At 48.0% G+C, this 6000-nt stretch overlaps 1 long non-coding RNA gene across 1 annotated transcript in view; it reads left to right on the forward strand.

The window, feature by feature from the left end:
- The window catches only part of LOC138283305 (uncharacterized), a 45882-nt gene extending 41200 nt beyond the window's left edge, over window positions 1-4682 (forward strand). The window contains exons 2-3 of the long non-coding RNA XR_011201177.1: window positions 3421-3802; window positions 4522-4682. This is a non-coding gene — a long non-coding RNA (uncharacterized lncRNA). The remainder of the gene's footprint in view (window positions 1-3420; window positions 3803-4521) is intronic.
- Window positions 4683-6000: the final 1318 nt, after the last annotated feature.

Genomic DNA, 6000 nt, shown 5'->3' on the forward strand with positions numbered 1-6000 from the left:
CTGATTACAACTTCACCTTCTGCCAGCCTTCTATGGTGGTCACTGTGCCATGGAAAGGCTGGTGGAAAGCCAGTGCAACGGCCTCCTGCTTAGCACCATCGGAATGCACACTGTCTTCTTTGCAGACAGTGCTCATTCCAATGGTGCTGTTGTGCTACGGGATTGGTCTTGGCTCCCTTAAGGGAGCTGAGACCAAATCTGTAGCACTGTTCCCACCAAGTTGACTGGTGGGAACATCGTAATACAATGTTCCTGGTGGTCAGGCTGGCGAGAAAATTGTAATATGACTGGGGGGGCTGCCAGCATGCCAATGGAATCCTCCGCACAGCATTGGTGGTCCCATGGTGAGACCACCAATGTTGTAATTAGGCCCATAGTGTGTATTGAACATTTCTTTGTGTATTAAATGTTTTCTGGGTTTATTAAAGTACTTGCACATGGTATGTTTTTTCGCTTTGTATATTTTTTCTCTATAGTTTTTATTCATTAAATGGTCTAATTATTTGGCTTAAATCCATCATTCAAACAATTGATTTGTGTTGAAATAAGTCCTTCAAGAGTTTCTTTGTTTGCTGCAGGTAAACTTACCCATCTCCTCAGGGATGATGGGTTGTCCTAGTGTGTTTGCGAAGGTTGCTGTAGTCATCAATCTTCCTTTCTGTGAGGTAAAATGGTGCAACGTAATTCCTAAGCTAAATTATCTGCCCCATTGTTTGTATAAAGTGTTGGCCCATACCCACATGTTCCAGAACTAGGCCCACCATAATATACTCAAATCACATAATGCATTTATACCATGAAGTATTAAAATATCTTTGTTATATATGACATTCTCTTGCAGATTATATAATGAGGTACTTGCTTCTGTCTTTTTGATTTGACTGATGCTGACTTTACAATATCTAGGAACCTTTTGTGCTTCCAGAAACATACAGTTCTCCAGATCAAACCTTCAGAACTGGGCATAGTACTGTAGATAGACCACGAAATTGATAAACAGCTCCAAATGAGGTCTCTAGAACTGATCACAGTTCTACTGACAAGTCCTCCAGAAAAGTATACAGGCCACCAGATGTGGCCCTGAAACCTGAATACATTACTCCAGACGTAACATAACTTTAAAAAAATGAGCTTTTATTTTTGTTCATATGAAATCCAATTTTCTAATACTTTCTTAACTCTTCATTGCTTTGTCATGTTGTTTTGGAACATTGGGGCCACTGAATAACTATCTCCTTTGTGACAGCTTCTTCACACTCTTCCTCATCTTGTATCGCTTGTTTAAGTCACCACATGCTACCAGTTGCTTATCATTGAATAAAGCCCCACTCTATACAACATCTTGTACCTCAATCCGAGTGCCCCCCTCCAAGATCAAGAACCATTCCCAGGCTCCCTCTCCCTTATTGATTATCACTAACAATCTTCCTTCTCCCTTAACTTGTATGACCTTTTAGAGTCTTCCATAACTTCCATAATCCAAAGTCCAGTTGCCCTATTGAAGTACAGGAATGTGTTGGATAGGTAATGTGAAGGAGCCAGCCTGGGTGGAATGAGTGACAAGGAAAGATCTAGGAATGAGGGGAGAGGTGGTGGAGTGAAGCCATAGACTATGCTCCCTATGGTGAAGTTTGGAACAGTAAAATAGAACTCAAGAACACTACCTTTGTGGCTATAAAGTGTTGTGACAGTGGACAGAGAACTTGGAGAGAGTTGATAATGTAGATAGGTTTTCTGTAAGAAGTCTTGAGAGAGGAGATTAAGTTGAGGTTAGCCCTATGACAGGATGTCCTGTTTCATAGTAAATAGACTTAGAGCCTCATTAGAAGGCTGGCGGTCGAAGGACCGCCAGCCTTGCTGTGACGATCGGACAACCGCAACTGTGGTGGTCCAACTGCCACATTACGACACAGGCAGTGAAACCCCCAGGGGACCGCTGTCTCTGCCAGGAGCAAGGTTCCTGATGGTCAACCAGCGTTCTGAGTTGTACTCAGCCAGGGTGGTGCTGAGTTCAGCACCGCCTGGTTAATTACAACTCAGCTTATCACCAGCCTTTCCTTGGTCGTCTGACCGCCATGCAAAGGCTAGCAGGAAGCCAGTGCTGGGAGCGACAGGGGGCCCCAGATGCCCCAGACATGGGCAGTGGAGGGGCCCCTCTGTCCCAGCACTGTCGGGATGCACACTGTCTGCTTTTGTATAAAAACAAGAAAATACATGAAAGCAAATAGCCCTATACAAATCCATGGACCGAAATATGCGCTGGAGGAGCACAACAAAGAGATTTACTAAAATACATGTATTAATTAATAAGGGGCCAGATGTAGCAAACGTTTGCGACTCGCAAACGGGGCGAATCGCAATTTTCGACAGTGCAAAATCGGAAATGGGATGCAAAAAGCCAATTTCCGACTCGCAAAAAGCGATGGGACCCGTTTGCGAGTCGCATCCGGTGCGACCCCATTTTGCGACCCGCAAATTGCAAGTCGCAATTTGCGAGTCGCAACCCATATGCAATAGCAACTCGCAAATTGCGACTAGTCGCAAAAAGCCCAGTTTGCATGTCCCATTTACCACTAACTCAGAGCAGGTGGTAACCATTACCAAAGTATAAAAGGGGACCCAGAAGGCATCTGGGTTACTCAAGATATACCTGATAGCAGTGAGGAGGAGAGTCTACGCAGCCCAGCAGAGGAGGAGGATGGGCCACAGACAGGAGAAGATATATAGAACCAGGCAGACTCTTTTTCAGCAAACTGAAGAGGAGATCTATGACAAATACCGCCTTAGCAGCGCAGCCATTCTAGAATTAATAGATTTACTGAAACCACAGCTAGAACACAAGACTCTGCGTGGCTGCGCCATCCCTACGCATGTGCAAGTACTATGCGCACTGCACCTCTTGGCCTCAGGGAGCTATCAGGGGGTCATTGCCGTGGCAGGTGGGGTATCCCAAAGTGCAGTGTCAAGGTTCCTCAGGGCATTCCTAGATGCCTTAGTCACGCACATGTCTCACTTCATATACTTACCAAGGAATGAGGCAGAAATTAACAGCACCAAGCTGGACTTTTACCGCATTGCCCACCTTCCCCATGTCATAGGGTGTGTAGATGGGACACACATTCAAATATGCCCCCCTGCTAATCTGGAACACATTTTCCGCAACAGGAAGTGTACCCACTCACTCAACATACAGGTTGTTTGTGATGCCCATTATGTCATCACGGACATCGTAGCTAAGTTTCCTGGCAGTACCCATGACTCATACATGTTTAGGCATAGTGGGATACATCAACGCCTGGAACGTGGGGAATTTGGAGACGGTTACCTCCTAGGTAGAGCCATAGAGACTTGCAGACATACACACAGGTCACTGTGCACGACTATCTGGAGTTCCTAACAGTGTACTTTTGTGCCCAACAGGTGACAGTGCATATGCTCTCAGGCCTTGGATCATGACTCCGTTTTTAACACCCAGAACTGAATCTGAGAGGCAATACAACAGTGCGCATAAGAGGACCAGGAACCTGATCGAGCGCACCTTCGGACTGCTGAAGGCAAGATTCAGATGCCTCCACCGCAGTGGAGGCGCCCTCCAATACACCCCCATTACCGCTTTCAAAATTGTGGTTGCATGCGCCATCCTCCACAACATAGCCACCCGACGTGGGCTACCTCTCACCCCTGCAGACCCAGATCCTGATGATGAAGAGCAAGAACAACCACATCGCCATCATGGGGATAGGAGTATCGCTAATCAAGGCAGACTGAGACGGGACCACATTGCAACGCAATATTTTGGACGGTACGTGTCAACTCCCACCATACTCACCTATTAACCATAAACTCCATTTGTTAAGTGGAACAAAAATAACTGTTTTATTAATGTCATGAAGAAACTATATACAAGTTGAAATTGTCCATGGGCAGGAAAATGCCAACCAGTCATGTGGCACATTAACGCCATGTGCCACATTAATATGTCCTGGCTGTTATCTATGATCTCCTGCCCCTCCTGCCAGCCTGGCTGGTCCCTGCTGCGTCCATGGTGCTCTGCCTACCACTCCTGAGCACCCTACTGTCAGTGGCAGAGACACTGCTCACTGTTGAGCCCTCCTCACTGTCTTGGGGTGTTTCCCCGGTGGCCCTCGACATCTCCCGTGTCTCCATAAGTTCAACTATGTGGGTGAGACGTCCCAGGCCCCTGGCAACATCCCCAGCAAAATGGCCCATCTCTATTTGCAGGCCAACTGTCCTCCTCGACAGGCCTGTTGTATTGATGGCTAGCCTGCCGATCGATGTGGCCATCCTGTCCAGTCTTAGCATTATCTGGCGATCTCTGCGCCGCCCAGCCTCTGCCTGGCCCAGCAGTCCAGCCGCCAGTTCCCTGATGGCAAGGGCAATGTCCCCAGTGTTCTGGCACATCAGGTCCATGCGTCTTTTGAGGTGCTGCATGCTTGCATGGTTGTTTCTAACAAAGCGGTGCAGCACACCACTAATCCTGCCCAATATTCTGTTCTGCAGGCGCTGACCCCGCAGCAGATGTGCCTCACTGCTGGTTGGAGGAAGTATCCCGGATCCAGATGGTCTTGCCCTGTGCCGCCTGCGCAGCGGTGGCTGCCCTGTGCTCACACCTGTATCCTCCCTGCCTGTTGCTGGGGCAGCTCCTGGCGTGGTTGTTGCAGCAGGCGTTACCACTGCAGGAATGCTGCTGACTGTGCAGGTGGGGGTGCTGGCGGGTCCTGGGGTGTCCTCCTGGGCCTGGGTGCTTGGGGTGTTGGGGGTGTCTTGCTGGAGACCTGTGGGACATGGGGAACACACTGTCAGTGTCTAGTATCTATTGCACAATTCCTAATAAACATTTGCCTATGAACTGCCTCTTTGACTACATTTCCCATAATGCATCATTCTGGCTTTTTCTACCCTGAAATGGAGCTAATTTGGTTGTGCATGCACCTGTGTACATGGTGGGTGGGGTATGACATTGATAGGGGTACAGGCTTATCACATGGTACTCACCGGTTGATGTGCTGGGCTCTGAGGTGTCCAGGTCCCCAAATCCACACACTGCCTCCTGCTCAAATGTTTCCTCAACCCTTTCTTCCAGGGGTGTGGGTGGTGGCACAGATGATGGTCCCCCTCCAGTGCCTCTCATCTCCCGAAGCCTTTCTGCCACCCTCTCCTTGGTCCGGGAGCGGAGGTCATACCACCTCTTCTTAATGTCCTCAATTGTCCTGTGGCTCACACCCAGGGAATTCATTTTTTCTTGCATGTCCTGCCAGAGTTTCTTTTTGGTTGCCTCAGGAACAGTGAGGGCTGCTCTCCCAAAGAGCTCATCATGGTGCTGACAGCATTCCTCAGTCAGCACCTCCAGCTCCCTCTCAGAAAATTAGATTTTTCTTTTTCGTGGGGTTCCCTCCATGGCTGCTGCTGCTTGTTCACTGTGAAGACTGGCAGTTATAAAAGGGTGTGGTCCTGCCTCCTCCCAGGTGTATTTGTTAACTTCCTGGCTGTGATGTCATCATCATGTGCCAGGAAGTGTTTCCAGAGTGTTCTGGTATGCTTTCTGGAGTGTTCTGCTGCACCTGCAAGCAATTTTGAAGGTAATCGCAATTTGCGACACCTACTCGCTAATTGCGAGTTCGTTTTTTGCACACTCGCAAACAGCGACCTCGCAAACTGCGGACTCGCACACAGCGTTGCGAGTCCGGCTGCAAGTCGCAAAATCGGATCGTTTTTTTTTCTGGCATTCCAATTTGCGACTCGCATTTTGCGAGTCGCATCAACTCGCAAAATGCGAGTCGCAATTTTTATTTTTGCTACATCTGGCCCATAGTTTCAGCAGTTGCAACAGAAGGACCAGCATTTATGTGAGCACTGTAAAAATCAGAAAGTCGATGTCACTAGAAGGCTACAATAGGAATCAAAGATATCACTCCAATTAGGAGTAGGAGATAAGGAGAATAGAGAAAGGGAGAAGGAAAATAGATTATTTTAGAGGGA

Source organism: Pleurodeles waltl, chromosome 3_1 (assembly GCF_031143425.1).
Source record: "Pleurodeles waltl isolate 20211129_DDA chromosome 3_1, aPleWal1.hap1.20221129, whole genome shotgun sequence".
NCBI classification, from domain to species: domain Eukaryota; kingdom Metazoa; phylum Chordata; class Amphibia; order Caudata; family Salamandridae; genus Pleurodeles; species Pleurodeles waltl.